Below are 20,061 nucleotides of genomic sequence, written 5' to 3'. Positions count from 1 at the left end.
CTTTCAAATAGGAAATGAATCAAATTCTGCGCCTATCCCTTGTCACTCTTTTATCTGATAGCTAATGGAAAGATACTCAAATGAGGTGTGTGGAAAAAGCACCAGCCGCTAATGAAGAGTTGTCAGTGCACAGTAGCAGCAGAATGGGGAGGTGGCAAGCCTAGAATTAGGTCTTTAGCTAGAAAGCAGGTTGTGTGCTTGGCAGCCTGACACAGCAGGTTCCAAGAAATGGTGCCACAGTGACATCCAGTGGTGCTATAAGTGTATCCTGGACGGTGAAAGAAGAATCACAGCTGATCTCTGCTCCTCCTAACCTCCAACTTCACACAGATTTCCCAATAAATTTCTCTGGTTATTCCAGCAATTGGATCCTTCTTGGACCTTTAAAGCCCTAAACGGCCTCGGTCCTGTATACCTGAAGGAGCATCTCCACCCCCCATCGTTCAGTCCGGACACTGAGGTTCAGTGCCGAGGGCCTTCTGGTGGTTCCCTCGTTGCGAGAAGCAAAGTTACAGGGAACCAGGCAGAGGGCCTTCTCGGTAGTGGCACCTGCCCTGTGGAACGCCCTCCCACCAGATGTCAAAGAGGAAAACAACTACCAAACTTTTAGAAGACATCTAGGGAAGCTTTTAATGTTTAAATGATTGTATTTTAATATTCTGTTGGAAGCCACCCAGAGTGGCTGGGTATAAATAATTTATTATTATTATTATTATTATTATTATTATTATGAATTAGAAGGGCCTCAGGCCTACAACCTCATAGCAATCTCATAGGCAGGAAACTCCAGTGCTCCCCTATAGCCTAATGGTTGAGCCTTGGAAACATTTTATTTGGCATCGGATTTAAAATTTGATGAGAGAGAGAAACAACATCAGCAGCAGCTGTAAGGGAATCGTCTGAATGATTAAGCCACATCTGCCATTCCAGTTTCCAAATTGACATGGTCTGCTTTCCTTACTGAGCATGTCAAACATGCACCTGAGTACAAATAAACACACTGCTGCGTCAAACGGGTTTTTAGGATAGGAAACGGGTGTTTCAAAAATGACTCCAAATTCCCCTAGTTGTTGCAATTAAACATTTATTTATTTTGAAGACTTGCACTCTGCCTTTCAAATGGCCAGTTCTCAGGGCAGATTACAATAGATAGCAATAGTACTGGCGGGCCAGAAGCGGGAAGAATACTCAAAAGTCATGCTTAAGTCATGCCCTTAATCACTTGGCAGATAGATGGGGCCAGAGCATTGTGTTTCCTTTTGGTTCTGCAGTCTGAAGGACCTGACTTGGCAGAGAGTGCTCCTTCTGGTGGATGAGGGAGCAAGCTCCCCAGAATTCCTCCTCCTCTGGCCAGTGAATGGGTCCTTGCTGCTCATTCCCTCCTCCTTTTGATGATGTTCATTATGGGAGGCCATAGATGTGACCTTCTAATTACTCATGGTGCCCTGGCTGGTGGCAGAAGCAGAGCGTGCTTCCATTCTGCTCTGTAGTCCTTGGGCAACCGGCATTGGAAGCCAAGCATACTGTTAAACATTAGAAATAATTTTCTGGTGGTGAGAACTGTTCGACAATGAAACAAGACTACTTGGGAAGGTGGTGAGCTCTCCTTAAACAGAGGTTGGATGGCCATCTGTCAGGAATTCTTTAGCTGCCAGGGATTGAATCATAGAACTGTAGAGTTGGATGGGACGCCATGGTCATCCAGTCCAACCCCTTGCAATGCAGGAATTGTTTGCCCAACGTGGGGCTTAAACCTCCGATCCTGAGATTAAGAGTCTCATGCTCTACTGATGGAGCTCTCACTGATTTGGATTGACTATCATTATCATTATTTGTTTAAATCACCAGTATCCCAAAAGGTACCACTGACAATTAGTATATACTGGCTGAGATCACAACAGCTCTGATGTCTCTCATAGTCCTTGAGAAATACACCGTAATAATTACCAGGACCCATATTTCAAGGTCAAATGCAATTAGTATGGTGAATTAGACAGCAAGACAAACTGTAACTTCATAGTTCAAAAAACAACAATATCTTCTTAGAAGAATCCTTGGGTCTATTAGTTTTCTAAATTGTCTTGGAACAGGGTTTCTTTCATCATCTGACGGTTGAGGTAATGATTCTGACATTGATTTTTTTCCCCTGCTGAGGAAAAAAATATGCTGAAGCAGAAGATTGTGGTGATAAGAAAGTACAGTAAATGAAAAATAAATACAGAAGTACATAGATGACACAGCCAACGTCATTTATTTTTGGGAGAGGATTCTATTTATTGTGCTGGGTATATTTTGTGAAGGGAAGACATTTTTGCAACATTTTTAGTTTAAAAGGGAATGTTAACATTGATGGGTACGGGTAAGAGACTATATTAATTATTTTTAATCCTTTACAGACACACTTGTGTGGGTTAGGAAACAAAATAAAAATGGCTGGTGCCTGTTTTTAAAAACTCAGGGCCTACACATAAACAGCCCCAGTAACAGAGTTTAAACCCCATCAAGCAGATTTAGTGATGCATAGGAATAGGCTTCTAAGCCTTCTTTTAATACATTCCAGCTGCTTGAGGCAGTTGGCCTCAATTACCCGTCCTTCAGAGAAACAGACTGCACAGTGAGGTAAGTTTAAAGTACACTTTACTTACAGTCATGCATTGTCCTTAGCAGTAAAGATAAAATTCAGGTGATTGTTAGGTTGATTTGTAGCTGGTTGACTGACCAAACCCAAAGAGTTTTCACTAATGGTTCCTCATCACTCTGGGAGACAGGGGGAGGGGAAGACAAATGGTGTGCCACAGGGTTCTGTCCTGGGCCTGTTGCTGTCCAAGATATTTATAAACCACTTGGATGAAGGAATTGAGGGAATGCTCATCAGACTTGCAGATGACACCGATCTGGTAGGGGTAGCCCATGCCACTGAAGACAGAAGAGCTGGTTGCAGCAGGAGGGGGAGACTCCCTGGATTATTCAGCAACCTGCCTCATCTCTGTCCCCTGGCCCCCCTCCTCTCCTGCCTCCAAACTGCTTTCTGTCACAGCCTCCTCCTGCTCACTAAATCCTGTTGCCTCTTCAGCTTCCAATATCTCCTTGTCTCAGTCTGCTCCCTCTTCTCCCTCCGATGACTCATCTTTGTCTGACCACTAATCCCTTGGCTCTGAGACAGATTGAGGACAGTCTGAGAGGAGATATGATAGTCATCTTCAAATATCTAAAGGGCTGTCACATGGAAGATGGAGCAAGTTTGTTTTCTCCTGCTCCAGAGGGTAGGACCTGAACCAATGGATTCTAGTTACAAGAAAGGAGATTCCGACTAAACATCAGGAAGAACTTTCTGACAGTAAGAGCTGTTTGACAGTGAAATGGACTCCCTTGGAAGGAGATGGATTCCCCTTCCTTGGAGGTTTTTAAGCAGAGGTTGGATGGCCACATTTGTCATGGATGCTTTAGCTGAGATTCGTGCATTGAAGGGGTTGGATTAGATGATCCTCAGAGTCTATTACAACTCTACAAGTATGTGGGTCTATGAGCATTTCTTTCTGATTACATGTTCAAAATGGCTGGAAGCCAAGCCTAATGAAACAGAAGAGTTAGTGGAAAGCAGAGGGGTAAAAAGGGAGCAAAACACCCCTATGGAAAGCAGGAGCCAAGAGGTCAGCCCTCTGCCTCTTGAAGTACAAGCTAGAATAACTCATCTCTCCACACTGGTATCTTCTCTTGTAAATCAGCCCTAGCCCAACAGAAGCAAGGCAAAGTTTGTTAGAGAAATGTGGTCTGAACTTGGGGCAACCAGCTCAGACCTCACAGGTCGAGCTTCTTCAGACAGACTGAAGTACAACAATAGGCTTGATGACCTTCCTCCCAAGGTGAAGGGGAGTGACCTGGCTAAGCCTGGCAGGACAGCTTACTCTATGGCATTAACCCCTCTATGCTGGTTACTGCACAGGAAGTCCGTTAGAAATCTTTTGAGTAAGATCAGAACTTATTCTGAATGGGATTTTTATCATGCGAAGTTACAGCAAAGAGTGACCCTGAACATGTGCAGAGTATTATTTTCTGTCACTGCTTGGTGGACTGAGGAGGCCCACTTGTTGTTGTTTAGTCGTGTCCAACTCTTTGTGACCCCCTGGACCAGAGCACGCCAGGCACTTCTGTCTTCTACTGCCTCCCGCAGTTTAGTCAGACTCATGCTGGTAGCTTCGAGAACACTGTCCCACCATCTCGTCCTCTGTCGTCCCCTTCTCCTTGTGCCCTCCATCTTTCCCAACATCAGGGTCTTTTCCAGGGAGTCTTCTCTTCTCATGAGGTGGCCAAACTATTGGAGCCTCAGCTTCAGGATCGGTCAGCTTCAGGACCTTCCAGTGAGCACTCGGGGCTGAGCAGGCCCACACACACCTGTAATTAGAAGGCTCGGCTTCCATGTGACATTGGTGCTTTCATCCTGGAATTTTGTTTGCTTTAAGAAACTGCCATGGCTGCTGACAGGAACAATGGGCCTTTGTGAGCGTTGCCTCAGGTTATTCAAGGACTCCATTTTCAGGCTGATTAAGCAACTGGAGCTGAAGGGAAGGTGGTGTGTTATTAACCTAGAAGCTCATGCACCGCGTACGACTGAACTGGTAGTCAGCCAATGCAAGTGGAAGTCTGAAATGCACTCCTCCCACTGCCCAAAAGACAGGAACAAATTTGTTTAGGATTTGCAAGTGAATGAGGGTTCAATTCTATGCTCATTTACCTTGGTGTAAGCCCCACTGGATTCAATAGGGCTTATTTCTGAGTATAGGACTCCATTGTAAGGTTACAGCCCACAGCAGTAAAGATTTGTAGAATTTTCCTTAAATCAAATCAAAACAAAACAAAAACAGACTGGATATGGCAGGCTGAATTTGTGATTAATTCTTGCAACGACACCAAAAGGAGTCCCCGTCCCCCCCCCCCAGTAGTGAGAAACTGTGATATGTTTACAGGCATTAGCTGACACAGCCCAGGATGTAACATTGCATGTTATGCAAATACATCATCCTAAAAATGTCTGTCTCTGACTGATGGTCACATTATTTCTGTCAAGCATAGTCAAAGGCATTCTGTTTCTTTCTTACCATTCTTTGATGCTTACAGAGGGATTAAGATGCTTCTGTAAATCATATGCCCTCTGAATTCAAATAGGCTTGGCTGTGGAATTCTGGACTGTTTCCTAAAATGTAGCACAAGAAAAATACTAATTAGTAATGATATTGTAGTTTAATTTTGCTAGCAATGCCTTGGATGGCAGTTGATGATATTTCTCAGGTATAGGTTGGATGGCTTTAAAAGAAAATTGGGTAAATTTGTGGAGGATAGATAGATAGATAGATAGATAGATAGATAGATAGATAGATAGAAAGATAGAAAGATAGATAGATAGATAGATAGATAGATAGATAGATACCAACTCTTAGGGGCCAAGAGCTCTTCAACCTCCTCCCCAATAAAACATTTGGGGGGGCAAGTTGATGGGCATTGCCATTCAAATTGTCCATGCACTACCTCATATGATCAATTATGCAGGGCAGGGCATACTTGGGCCCCCCTAATCCAAGCTGGCACCCCTGGATAGATAGATGGCTTTTCTGTGACAATACTCACCCATACAGAGTACCAACATCTTTTTTTTGCTGGCGGTGACCAGAGGAGGAGCAGCGCAGAGAGAAGAAACACCATGGTACATCTGCAGCAGCACATCCAAACGCCTTCATCTGCCCCAGCTGCAAGAAAACATGTCTCTCCCATATTGGCCTCTACAGCCACAGCAGCCGCTGCAACCTGCCAACAGTTTGACTTCACCCCCAAGGAGCACTCCTCCATTGTCTCCTGAGACAGACAGATGCCAACGAAACAACATGGCAGCCGTTTTGCGCTGGCACCCACAGCACCTTTATCAATAGATTATTGATGAATACTAGGACCCCATTTTTTTGTCCCCAAAAGCACTGTGTGTGTGTGTGTGTGTGTGTGTGTGTATCTGGTGCCTAGGGCCATGTTAGTCAATGGCTTCTTTGAAAAGTCCATTCAATAGGATACTCTTCTCCCCCCATCCCCACCCCATGCAAAGCTCTATAGAAACACAGCGAAGTGGAGCCATTTTGCCAGTCCATTTGCTGTCTTCAACTGGGGTGCTCATTCTCCATTTGACTGGCTGAAACCACATGGTGAACAGCTTGCACAAAAGGAGCTCCTCTATGGCCACCTACACAACATTTAATGCATGCTGTTAAATTTCCAGAGATTGGAGTCGCTGGCAGGGGTCAACCATCCTATCAGATACTCATATTTCTGTGTTCCTCCTCTCTCTGTCTCCAAAACTCAGCTAGACATAGCTCTCGTTTTATCTTCACATGCACTGAAAAGGCCAAATGTCATATATTTGGGAGGGAAAGGGGGAAACCTTTATCAGCAATGGGGCCTTGTCGCTGGTTTTTAGCAGGGCCTGGTGACATATTTATTGCCCATTTGTGGCAATGTTTATGTTTTCCTCTGAAACGTTTGAACTCAGGTCAAGCAGCCTACAGCACTGATGAGATACTTATCTATGGCTCGGCTGTCGCTCTTTTGGCAGGCCGGTGTCATTTTAAAACTTGTTTTACTTGCAAATTAGGCTTTTTTTTAAGAAAGGGGAGGGAGTAGGCAAGACTTGGCAGCGGTAGCAGTTGCTCTCCCTTAATACAACACTCTCAGGAAGATGAATTAGTCCCAGATCATAGACAACAGGGAATGTGGCTACAATCCAGATGGCAGTCGCTGTGAGGGGCTCCTTAAATAACTTCAGTAGCAGGCAGTTCCAAGAACCAAAAGAAAGGCAACACCCTGCTTGCCCTAGTTATTCATCATTGAATAAGTGACCCTATAAACATGGCACTCGAGGAACTGGAGAAGCTGGTAGGCTGTTCAACTCTTCAGAAGGGTAATAGCTCAGTTGCAGAACACCTGCCCTTGCAGGCAGAAGGTCCCAAGCTATATCTCTAGCATCTCCAGGAAGGCTGGGTGAGACTCTTGACTAAAACTCCATCAGTCCCTGTAGACAACACCAGTAGTGGTCCATGTGGCACTTACTTGATGTCCTGTCACTGAAGACATTGCACTTATGAGGAAGGAGAGGAGAGAGGTGAGGTCCTCATGGTGTAAGTGCACTGGCAGGCACACCGCACTTACTCTGCCAATGCAGCTGCCCTACACTGACCTCCCTGCCACCACTTCTCTCCCCCTCCCTGTAAACGTGGCAGTGCTGGTGGCCAAAGGTCAGGTGAGCATTCCTGTCCTACCCCATATTATTAGTACGGTAATTAATTGCCTCTCCTTCACCCCAAGGTCCCAAGTTGAGTTGCAACATTAAACACAATATTTAAAAACTGATTTTAAAAAACTTAAAATAATAGAAATAAGGTGAATAGTACTTATTAGTAGTAGTATTAACATTTTAGAGAAATTATCTTCCACCCTTCATCCTAAGGTCCCAGGGCAGGTTTATAACAATTTTAAATGCAAGGGGTTGCAGCCCCTTGCTTGCCAACCCTGCCAAGCCCCTAGCCCCCATCAGGGAGGCTCAGAGCTAACAAGCCTGCAAATTTCATCCAATTCTGCAAAAAAAAACAACAACCCAAAACCCCGCCACACAACAGTATAGATGTTTCATTTAATAAATAAAAATAAAACTTCCAAGATGCCCAGCTCACACATTTGTTCTTAATTTAGCAGGCTGTATCCAGTCAGGGGGATTTAATGAAAATCTGTCCAAAACAAGAAACAGTATAGCTATTTTAAATTTCTCCATAATAGAACTTGCTGTGCAAAACTTCATTTTTTTAATGAATTGAGATTCCGATGTGAGCCGTATCAGGCAGCTTCCACAGCTCTTCAGGCCAAAACAAGCTATTTTCCAGAACAGCAAACTGTGGAGTCCAAGCTGAATGTTGTGGTTGGTGCACAACCCTAACCATGAGCTATTCTCCTCCACACTTTTAACTAAAGTTTTACTTTGAGCAGAAGTGACAGGCAATAACAAACCGGAGCTTTTGCAGAACTATGCACTATGCCAAGAGGAAAGCATCTCTCTCTCTTTCTGAAAGAGTGAGGCACACAAAACAGGCATGATATGAGAACTGGATCGTTGCAATATTAAACTTGAGGTCCATGGTGTCAGAGTGGGATTAATCAAGAAGTTAAGGGTGCAATAGACTAGGACCCCTTCTGAATGGTTATTAGTAAGGGTGAATCAGTATGGAGAGTACACTTAATCCGCTTCTTATCCAGAGTTCACTTCAAATTCCCCATCTCTGTCAGAATGGACTGTGTGTCAATTTCCATATTTGCAGATGAACAAAAGTGCTTTAATGTTACTGTCAGCTCCAGATTATGAGGTGCAGCAGAAGAGATCAAACAGTCCTTAAGGTTATTTGGGCCAAAGTTATTATTCAGATATGAAATACAGTTGCACCTTTAAAAATCAACAAAAGTGGGGGCACTTCCAAGTCTTGAAATCATAAAATGAGACCCAAATAGCTTTGTTGCTATTTTATTGCCACTGTTGACATATTGGAAACCACCCTGAGAGGATTTGAAAGCCGGAAAGATGGCCTATAAATATGTCAAATCAATCAGTATAAATACACCTTGGAAAATATGTGCCAGATCTGAAGATCTGGAAGATCACTAACCTTTTGAGAAGTTGGAGGCTGCCCACGTGCCAGCTTTCAGCTAAAGGTTTTTCAAACACTCAGCAGGGAAAATTAGATTCAGGCGGCCTTGTGTAATCAGCAATTCTCCACAGCCGGCAAAAAGGGCAAATGGACTTAAACATCCAAACCAAACAAAAGGGAAAAATTACAGCCATCTAGGCAGAGAAACCCCAATAAATACCGTCAACAGCCGCGGAGAGCGGAGCTACTGTGTATTATGTGTCGGCAGCAAAACAGAAGACAGCTGTGAAAAATAAATATTGCTTCTAATCTGTTTAAGAGTAAAATATCTCCTAAGCTCATCGGGCTCTGTAATAGAAGAGTATTATTTTTCATAAATGAAAATGGTGTGAGAGAGGAAAGGCCAGATATCTAGGTACAGCGGTTTGAATCGGAATAGTCTCGCTTGATATTCCAGTCACGATGCCTCAGAAGCTTATTCGGGAGTTCATTCAGAGGAGGTAATGACTAGGAAAATGACAAAGAAAACTGTTACTGGCCATTAGTGAGCAATCACTCTGTCATATTACCAAGATAATTTAGATAAATGGTTGAGCTGTCTCCCAGGGAAACAGGGTGCCAGTTCTGATAGGAGCAGCCTTTTAAGGATTTTGACATATATTATTTATTTCGTACAGACACACGTCATTCTACAGATGTTGACTCGTTCCTTCATATCCGTTTGAGGGAAATTGTAAAAATCCGTTTCAGTAATCTGAGAACAACAACACACACAAAAAGGCTGATGTTCATTTTACAAGGCAACGTCAACGTAGACTTGGCTTTGAAGCACAAGGTTGGTTCTGCTAACAAATGGGGGCATTTCATTCTCCTCCTCCTTGTGACAGACTCTCTCCATGTCACAAGACATAGCCAGGGATTATGGAAGTTGCAGTTTACAAATCTGGTCAGCACCAAGTGGGTTATTCCTGCTGTAGGCACTCTGCTGAAAAAACGCAATAAAGAAGGAAGAGGGGATAACAGTTCGAGTTATCTTGATCCTTCCTTCCCTAGGAATTTGTCTCCAGCTGTATAGCACGACAGCCATCTGTAGGATTACTACAGAAACACAGAATCACAGAGAATCACCTAAAGTAAAATGAAAAGTGAATTTCCTCGCTTGGTGAGATATATGAGAGGTTAACTCAGGAAGGCAAAAGGGTTTCAATACAATTAGTAAAATTTCTCTGGTAGGTTGCGTGTGTAAAGAAAAATACATTTATCACATATTGAAAAACCTCAAGGAAATCAAAAAAGCAACCAGAAACTTATGAGATTGGGAAAGTCTTGCATCTTGCATTCTCAAATTGTATAAAAGGTCTGCACTTCCTTTCAAACAATTTTTTTTTACCACAAGCACTCTGTTTTACTCATCACACAGGTTGATTTGCTTAAGATTTGCTGTATGCTGCAATTATACACCACTCCCTTAATTTTGTCACTGAGAATTCCTTCATTAAAAAAAATGTGCAGCTTTCTCCAGTCTGGTACCCTCCAGAACTTTGATTCCATCAGCCCCCATCCTGCCTGGTCAATTGTAAAGGATGGCAGGAGGTGTAGTCCACAGCCACATCAGCTGGGCACTAGGTATGGGGGAGAGTGATTTAGTGGGGCAAGCCAAGGGCACCTTTGTATCCTTATTTATTGCCCTTATTTATTTTCTTCTTTAGAAATTCATTTATTGATACCTATTCAAAAATATACAATAGTCCATACCCATTACAAGGTATCTTTTTTGTAATAAACTGAAATAAAACAGCTACTTGATCTAAAAAAGAACAAAGAACAGAAAAAGAGAGACCGAAAGATAGAGAAAGCAAAAGAAAAGGCGAGATAAGAGATTAAAGAATGATAAAGAATGATAAAAAGACTCCTGATTCTCTGCTCTACAGCTTTCAATCATTAAAATCCAACCAAATCCCAATGTTACAAGTTCGTTTTCTCTTCATGCAAAAAGTGCATAAGAAGTTTCCAGTCCTGAATAAATGTTGACAATGATTTTTCCTCTAATTAAGCACACTAACTTTGCCATCTCACCCAAGCCCAATACTCATTTATTGGCCATTCTGGATAATATTGTGAATCCTCAACTTCCTGATTCACAATTAGTTGCCTCTTGACAACTGGCCAAAATTATAATTCACTGTAAGGAATCCTCTGTCTGTCTGTCTGTCTGTCTCCCCCCCCCCCGCCCCCATGTATGTATTAGAATTTCACAGTATAGCCTAACCTGGAGTGTGGAAAACAGCAACCAAATGCTGCTAATGTGGCTAAAAGCACTAATCTGTTTTATGAAGCACGAATACCTTTGTAGTGTTTTCCCATCAGATCCTATGCATTTCCCATGGCTTTTTCTTGTCATTTTTCCTTCATGATCACTTATCATTCGAAAGCAAGGCATTTCTATTTCCCAGCCCATTTTCTTCATTTTTATTACCTGCAGAGGGTCTGTTCCACTAAAACCGTAATGACACAATGATTGCCATGGCAACAGACTGGTGTCCTAAATCATGGCTGCAATTTCTTGGCAGAAATGAGCCAAGTTCTAGCCTTGGAACAGCGCAGAATCAAACATGGAGGTTTCTAAATATTAGGGACAAAGCATTTCTAAAGTAAAGACATGCCTTCCCTTTATGGAACACAGCTATAATAAGAGATAATTCAGACATAATTGTAAGAATTTGGGAGGCAGACTGAATAGTCCCATTTTGGACATCTTTATTTCCTTTATTCATTTCAACAAACTATATACCACAACAGTGGTACCTCGGGTTACATACGCTTCAGGTTACATACGCTTCAGGTTACAGACTCCGCTAACCCAGAAATAGTACCTCGGGTTAAGAACTTTGCTTCAGGATGAGAACAGAAATCGTGTTCCGGTGGTGCGGCAACAGCAGGAGGCCCCATTAGCTAAAGTGGTGCTTCAGGTTAAGAACAGTTTCAGGTTACGAACAGACCTCCAGAATGAATTAAGTACTTAACCCGAGGTACCACTGTACATGCCATAGTCTCTGGGCAGCATACAATGAAGTCCAATCCAGTTTGCAAGGCTGGGATATGTCTGCAAGGCTAGGATGATCAAAGGGTGCATGGCTGTTTTATCCTTCTCATGCCACCCTGCCAGCCTCGAGCCACTTTGGGAGGCTGGGATAACCCAGGGACTGTGCTGGCTGGCCAGGTTCCTGCCTGCACAGGTGAATGGGCAGGTGGCACAGTGTGGCCCCACTTGGGTCTGGTGGCGGTGGGACACTCCAACAGAGTCGGTGTTGAGGGCTGGGCTGGGCTGGTGGGCTCCCTTCACCCTTGGTACCCTGCCCCTACTCTGGGCACGCTACTCCACTGGAACACAATCCTGAGCACACTTTCTAGGAAGTAAACCCCATAAAATGCAGTGGACTGGGGACTCCTTATGTGTAAACTGGCATAAGACAGTGGTGTTACTGCTTAATATTCCATTTAATTTTAGATGCTTGGATCGAAGAGGAGGGGTGTCCATTGTAATAAAGCTACAGAGAACAATTATTCCAATTGTAATAAAGTGTAAGTGCAGTACAAATTAAAATGTTTCTGCCAATAAGCCATTTAACACCGGTCCTGAAAGTCCCACATTGGCTCCCAGTACATTTCCAAGCACAATTCAATGTGTTGGTGCTGACCTTTAAAGCCCTAAACAGCCTCGGCCCAATATACTTCAAGGAGCGTCTCCACCCCCATCGTTCAGCCTGAGGTCCAGCTCCAAGGGCCTTCTGGCGGTTCCCTCACTGCGAGAAGTGAGATTACAGGGAACCAGGCAGAGGGCCTTCTCGGTAGTGGCACCCACCCTGTGGAACGCCCTCCCACCAGATGTCAAAGAGAACAACAACTACCAGACTTTTAGAAGACATCTTTGATATTTTATTGTGTTTTTAACAGAATTGTTGGGAGTCGCCCAGAATTATTCTTTATTATAAATTATTATAAAGTAGCAGGGTTTTGAAAAGATTACCTGATGAACCTCAGGGAGCCTTCTGGCCTGCGACATGTTAAAATGAACAGCCTGTCATATTGAGGGCCTATTATGTTTTTTAAAAATATCCCGCACCACTGAAATATAAGGAAACCCCCCTTTTCCTTTAGATGCTGAACGATGTCAGCTGGTTGAAGGCCTTTCCACCTTCTTCTAGATCATTCACCCTCACTTCCCTTCCAAGGGTACAGCTGGCCACGTCATGCTTAGCTGGTGTGACACAGTGGCATGCAGTTGGCTGAGAAGTACGGTACATCTAGCAAAATGACTTCCATGTAGGAAGCTGTCTGCCAGTCACTCAGTCAGTCTGGGAGCAGCCTTTGAAAGGGGAAGCTGTCGCAACTCCATTAAAGAAAAACACGTAGGATTATTGCCATGCTTAGTAACGAGTTACATTAAATTGCATAGGCTTGATTGCTGGTAAAATCAACAGCCATGAAACGTCCAAAACCACAATTAAAACCCACAGTGCTAATTTTGTACAAAATCAATAGGCATGAAATGTTTGGCAGTTACAGTTGCATTAGCCATGCCTGGGGGGGGGGGGAGAATGAGGAAAACCAACTGGCCAGTTTCGTTAATTGGGGTACTTTCAATGCCATTCAACAAACGTGGGTTGCTTGTAATGTTCATAAAAGGCTAGAGGGCAGCAAAGCCTTGGCATCAGTCTGGATGGCATTGATTACCATGAAAGGGGAATGGATTCTAATGATTCAGCACTAGAGATGTAATTTGATAGAGCGTGCCTGTTTGTTCAGCTTTCATGCGCTCTTGAGTCCCTCCTAGTTTGCTACAGATTTGGTTTCATAATTTCTTTGTTGTCTAGCCTTCCTTGCACCCCATCCTGCAGTGTGTGTGTGTGTGTGTAGCTAAATATTTATGTAAATTTCAGGAGATGGTGATCTAGCGCACTGTAATCCCGCAAACGCTCATAGGATCTCATTCAAGGTAGGCTTGCTTCAAAGACAGAGCAAAATGGTACATTATGAGGTATTTAGATAGTAATATTGAAAGCTGAAAACATCATGCACATTTCTACCGAACATTTCACCAATGTTTCTAGGTCTCTTGAAGCCACAGCATATAACAGAGAGAGCTAGAGAGCACTAAAGCGCACTAGAAAGTGCAAGGGAACGCTAGAGGAGAGCTAGATTGGAGAAAGTTGTGTATATGAATCAAGCCTTGGGCTGAAATGCAGGCTAATGGAACCTGTTTGTGTGTGTGAGAGAGAGAACTCTGTTTGTCAGCTCTAATTATAAGCTACAGTATGTTATGCCTTGGACAGGCATCTGTCTTATGGAATTATTTGGATATATCTTTGATTGTTTTCTACCTGTTTTTCAAGAAGTTCTGCTTAGTAAAGCTTTGATTAATACTTATGGGTCTGGACAATGTTTTATTCCAAGAGGAGTCCGTTTTTATGCATCCAGTTGCTTCAGGCTGAATGATATTAATATCTGCAATACACTTATCTAGGGATATCCCTGCTGCTTAAAACAGCCCCCACTTCATTTCTGGCACCAGGGCTACTCCCAGTCCACACAGTCCACATTTCATGACACCCAAACTCAATTTTTATACTTGCGACATTTATTTTATTTTTTATGATACGCCCAGGGTGACATTGATAAAGAAGTACTAAATCATTATTGTGGTCTTTCAGATTTATCTTGCACTTTTTGGTCTCTTATCATTGATAAATGATTCACAGAGACTTGTGTTTGACTGTTTTATTTCCCCATTATTTTCATATTATATGATGCACACTGTCTGGTGTGATAAAGCTTGTCAAAGTCGGGCATCTTCTGGGTTTATTTCATTGACATCAACATATTTTCCCAGCCTTTTTGTTTGTTTGTTTGTTATTTGTTCATTCTTTGAGGTTCTGCCTTGTCGCTCTATTCCCATGAGTGTGAAGTTGATTTCTGGTTATAATTATCAGGGTTAAGTGGAAGGGGCAGGCGAGTTGCCATAAAGCAGTGTTTCCCAACCTGGTGCCCTTCACATGTTATGGAATTATGGATTATGGAAGCAGCAGGGTGATTAATGGATAGACAACCAAAGTGGATTTTCAGAGCCATTATAGTGGCTCTCGAAGCTACAAACATGTGCCTGACCAAACTGCGGGAGGCAGTGGAAGACAGGAGTGCCTGGCATGCTCTGGTCCATGGGGTCACGAAGAGTCAGACATGACTAAACGACTAAACAACAACAAATAGTGGCTCAGGGACTTCTACCTTCAGCCTGGAAGGATAAATATTCACTGTCTGTCACACAGTGGTCTGAGGACCTCACTGCCCTAGCTGCATTCAAACATATTTCATATGAGCATCCATTTTGTGTGGATACCAATTTGTATATCTGGGGCGGGGGCTTATATTAAGTTACATGTTTAATTTAATATTTGTGCACTGGTGGTCACTGTATCTGCAATGTGAATTGACAGTAGTCCACTGTTAGTATTATCAGATTGCTGCTGCTGTTATTATTATTCTCTCTTCCTTAATTATTTTCCCTGTTAATAATAATAATAATAATAATAATAATAATAATAATAATACTTTATTTATTTATACATACATACATACATACATACATACATACATACATACATACATACCCTGCCCATCTGGCTGGGTTTCCCCAGCCACTCTGCATGGCTTCCAACAAAATATTAAAATACAGTGGTCTGTTAAACATTAAAAGCTTCCCTAAAATAATAATTTTCTAGAAATGGAATTATGAAAGTTGTAGTCAAAAACATCCGCAGACCAGGTAGAGAAAGTCTTGCCTTAATGAAACGGCACTCGCAACTAGCCAATGAATAGTAGTGAGTGTTGTTATTGTTTTACCTCCTTGAGGACATTTGCACAGACTTGAGTTGTACTATATGGTGCATTTATTAGCCAATGAGTGGCAAGGGCAATGAGTGGCAATGAGTCACCCAAGGGCAGCTTTGCTGTTAAGGCAAACAACCGAGACCACTGACAGAGCAACATCCACTTTTGCAGAGAGCAAAGCCAGCTTAGGTCACCAATGCCTCTCCATCTGACCATCACTACCAACTTTGTATGTGCAGCTAGCAAATTAGTTGGAATGAGTAGTCTGATCTTATAGCCCCAAGACCCTCTACCTACAGGAAGCTCACCAGGCATCCTCCTTTACAGAGAACATTCTTCTGTGCTATATGGACCATTTGACATTTTGAGTCTAACTATTAAAGTTAGACTCCTTCATGCCACACCTAGTCAATGACATCTGGGGTCATAGCATGACCAAGAAAGAACAAGCTGTTTCTTTTATTTCTGCCCGCTTTGACTTCAGAAATAAAGGCAAAAGCAGTGTGTGGCAGGCTGAAAAATCTCTCTCCTCCGCCCTTTTCATTTGGCAAGAACTGTTTCAAAGCCTGTGGCTTAAATGAAAAACCAATTTTGTATAAAATGTCCTTGTCCATGTCAGCTATTAGTTTGCTGGTGTTTAACAATAGCCCCAAGGCCGGAGTGGGATTGTCCAAATGTGAGTCTGGGAATGACTCTTGGCTGCCCTAACAGTTCACGATTCTGCATGTAGCGTCAAGAGGTTATATGACCCATGGCCTAACCTATTGCAGTGCAGGAAGAAAATTATATATATATATATTCTTCCCCCATTCTAAATTGCACTTTATTTGTGCACTAGGGAAAAATCTTATACATGTGTCAGACTGCTAGAGGCAAATGGTACAGTCATTCAGAAATGGATGCAGAAGGTCAAAGATGGCTGCAGAGAAACACTGTGTCAAAAATCTCAGAAGAAGACAGGGAAGTTTGTTGGGGAGGGGGTGAGAAGGTTTGTTTGGCTTTTAAGCAAACAAAAAATGAATGCAAGAGCTCAAAGATTTCAGCAAAATGCATTGTGTCAAAGCCCCCAGAAGAAGAGAGGGAGGTTTGTGGGGGTTGAGATTATTTCATGGGGTTTTTAAGCAGGCAAAAAATTGCCCTACATTCCAGCCTAGTTCAGGAGAGTCTGTGAAGCCGCCTGCCTGTAATAACTGTTGTATTCTTCTGTGAAGAAATCAGGAACTTTATTCACTGGAGGGAAATCTGAGATCATTGTAGTTCAGCAAGCATTTATTTATAAATACAGTTTTTTATGAGTCACCTTTCAGCCTTCAGACGCCCCCCAAGGCAATTTAAAGACTGTTAACTTGAAGACAAGATCATAACAAACTGAGCAAGATCAAGACTGATCAGTGTGTGTATGTGTTTGTTTGTGTGTTTGTTTGTGTATGTAGCAGAATTAATTACATTTAAACTCCCTCAAAAGTTATGCAGAACAAACAATATTTTAAAGGCCTGTCTGAAAACAAAGAAAGATGAAGCCACTCTAACTTCCCTAACGAGATGGTGCAGCCACAGAAAAGGCCATGTCCCATGCCCCTTACCCTCTTAGCCTCTCTTGGTGGGAGGACATGCAACAGGGTCTTCAAAGTGGTACTTGAACCATGGGAAGTGTCATTTGGGTTCATTCAACATTGTCAGTATGCTAATTTTAAAAAATGGAGGCAAATAATAACAATCTGCCACATCAAACAGTCTGTTTGCCCTGCCTTTTGTCTACTAGCCCAGTAAGACCAATTCATAGTTTTTACCTTACTGGTTTCATATTGGGAGGGGATAAGGGGAAGTCATGACATCCAGGAAGGTGTTAGTTAGTTACAAGGTTTTATATAGCAGCATGTCAGATACAGCCTAGCAGCATTTTGCAATACAAAATAACAATCACATTTTAAGTTATTACAGTTATCCAGAAGCCCAAAACTTAAATCTTACTAGGTAGAAAAGCAAAGTAGGATACAAACGCCTTGAAATAAATCAAAGAACCCTATTAAATGCAAAGAATCAAACCATAAATCTTAAAAACCTGTGTTAAATCCTGTGTTTGGCTGGCCAAAAGAATGCAACCATTCTTAGCTAAAGTAGCTTGGCTGCCGTAATAATATTCACTTTCGAATATTTCTGATCTGCTGTCGAGGAGACGTGTAAGCTTTTCCACAGGCGGTAGGTATGGCTAAAATCTTTTGCTGTTGCTGTTCATGCTTTTAATTCCAATTTGAAACATTTTCAATAGAAACAATAGCTTGGCATCTTGTCACAGATTTATGAGTGATTTGCAGTAGGTTAGCAAAGCTTCCTGTCTCTCAGTAGTTTAATAACAGCAAATAATATTGCGAGGGGGGAAATATCTCTGCCATGCCTAGCTTTGCTCTCAACAATTATCTGGCACCCTCGGTGGTCTTCACCTTTAAAATACAAGGATGGCTGCTTTTTGACTAGGTTTCTGTGAAGCCCTGCTGACTAGTTTTTGAGGTTTGTTTTAGAACAGGGGAAGGCGAGGTTTACAGGTGGAAAGACTGGATCCTGACCTTCCTCAGCCCCCATGGGCTATTTTGGCAGGTGGGTGGGGCCACAAAGCTATCATGTGACTTCAAAGGAGCTAGCCGTCAGCTCTGACACAGAGCCTTGCTTTGTCCATTTGCAAGCAGTTTGGACCTCTGAACATTTTTTCCTCCACAGACCAGCAAACCTAGTCTGAGCAGAAATGTCTATTTGCAGGTGTGGTTTAAATCCAAACCACACCTGGCAAAGGGCTTGCTATCAGTGCCAATCAGCCAAGGAAAAACTAGGAATGTGCTTCAAGCTCCCATTTGTTCCTTTGCAGTCATGTTTTTACCTGCCCTACTCATGATTTCACATGTTGGGTGTGTTTGCTTGTGTGTGTGTGTGTGTGTGTGTGACAGGTGGAGAAAATGGCCTCATAGATGAAATTTGGACCTCTGCCAGATCTAATTATGCTGCTTTAGAATCTCTGGTCTTTGGTTGTTCAGATGTAGATTTGCACTCATATATGTAGGTTATCTCAGTACATGGTTCATGGGATGCAACAGGTTATCAACTCTGCCTCCTGAGTCTCAATTTTGCATCTGGCACCCAATGCCTCTTTGGCACCTGGCTTCAGCTGGGGGACTTTGGGATTCTGGTAGATCTGACAGTCACAAGTCTTAAGCCTGCCACTGCTATGGACTTACTTTAGCTCTTTTTGAAGTCTGTGATTGCAGACAAAATAAATGATGTCTGCTTGTGTATAATTTAGTTACCCCAACTGGTCTGTATCTGGTTATTATTGTTAGCTGCCCCAGGGAGTCCTAAGAAGATAAAATAGATCATTAAGGCTGGTCATCTGAAAATGCAGAACAATTTGTGCAATGGAGACTTCAGAAGTGGGTCATTTCTTTCCACTGGAGTAAGCGATTGTTTTTGTTTCCAGATATAAAGTTTAGGGACTTTATGCCGATTCAGATCACTGGCCCATCTAGTTTAGTAGTATTGACACTGACCGGCAGCAGCTCTCGAAGGTTTGAGGCACAAGTTTATCCAGAGATGCTGGGGACTTAACCTGGGACCAAAACAGGGGCTCTCCCTCTGAGCCACATCCCTGAGTGGTAAGAATGCTTGCGGCAGGAAGAGCTTGGTGAGATTTGCTGAGGTAAGCAAAAGACTTAGATACTCTTACCAGCCAGTTCTTCTTCCGTCTTCTTAACTCGCAACTCTCTTCCCCCGAGCTGTTGTCACTGCTTCTCAAACTTAGCTGAGTCAGTGAGTTGTGAGCTCAAAGCCAGCCTTAACGATGGATAGAGATTGCAGGAGTATGGCCGCAATCTCTCTACAGTAGCTAGAGACCTGTCTGAGCTCCAGAGTCCTGAGAAGAGGGACCTTTCCCGGTTTAGTCCAGTTCTCCTGAATGAAGGCCTGCACTTATAAAGTGAGGGGAAAACCCACAAGCTGTTCTGTTGGTTTCAGAAATGCATTTTTTCAGAGGACTTTGTGAGTGGGGGGAGAGATCTCAGTGAATGGTGCATTTACAACTAAGCCCTTTGGCAGGATTGCCCCCTACTGGGCCAAAATTATTATGGACAGTAAAACTGAACTCATCTTACATTGAGATGGTGTTGATGATGATTATTGTATTTGGGATTTTTAATTTTAACTTTCCAAAGTACCTAAGGATTTGCTAAGCACTGCACTTATATGACACAAAAGAAAAATGAACCAGGAGGGAAGAGGAAAGCAAGCACAGGAGCAGCTGCTATTTCACTAGTCAATGGGTGGGCCCAGGTCACCTGGTTGTGATGTTCTCCTTGGAAGGCAGGAAGATGCAGCCTCTCAGTGACACGAGGTCACCTGGCTGGTGGCAAAAGCCAGAGTGTGGATCTTCAGCTCTGCGGTCCCAGGTAACTGGCAGTTTCAGCAGAGTGCTGAAGATCTTTCTGGGAGACAGGAGGTGCAGCTTCCCAGTGTCTTTTGG

General features: G+C 42.9%; 1 long non-coding RNA gene across 1 annotated transcript; it reads right to left on the bottom strand.

Annotated features, from left to right (window-relative positions):
* Positions 1-2,427: 2,427 nt before the first annotated feature.
* On the bottom strand, positions 2,428-9,180 carry LOC310690245. The gene is made up of 3 exons (XR_014518008.1): positions 8,688-9,180; positions 5,097-5,191; positions 2,428-2,757 (listed from the first exon to the last, which is right to left on the bottom strand). It is a non-coding gene; the product is annotated as an uncharacterized lncRNA (long non-coding RNA).
* Between the last annotated feature and the right edge of the window lie 10,881 nt (positions 9,181-20,061).

This window comes from Podarcis liolepis (genome assembly GCF_965112155.1).
Source record: "Podarcis liolepis genome assembly, chromosome: 12".
In the NCBI taxonomy this organism is placed as follows: domain Eukaryota; kingdom Metazoa; phylum Chordata; class Lepidosauria; order Squamata; family Lacertidae; genus Podarcis; species Podarcis liolepis.
Note: the sequence above shows the minus strand (reverse complement) of the source record. Positions and strands in the feature narration are given on the sequence as shown.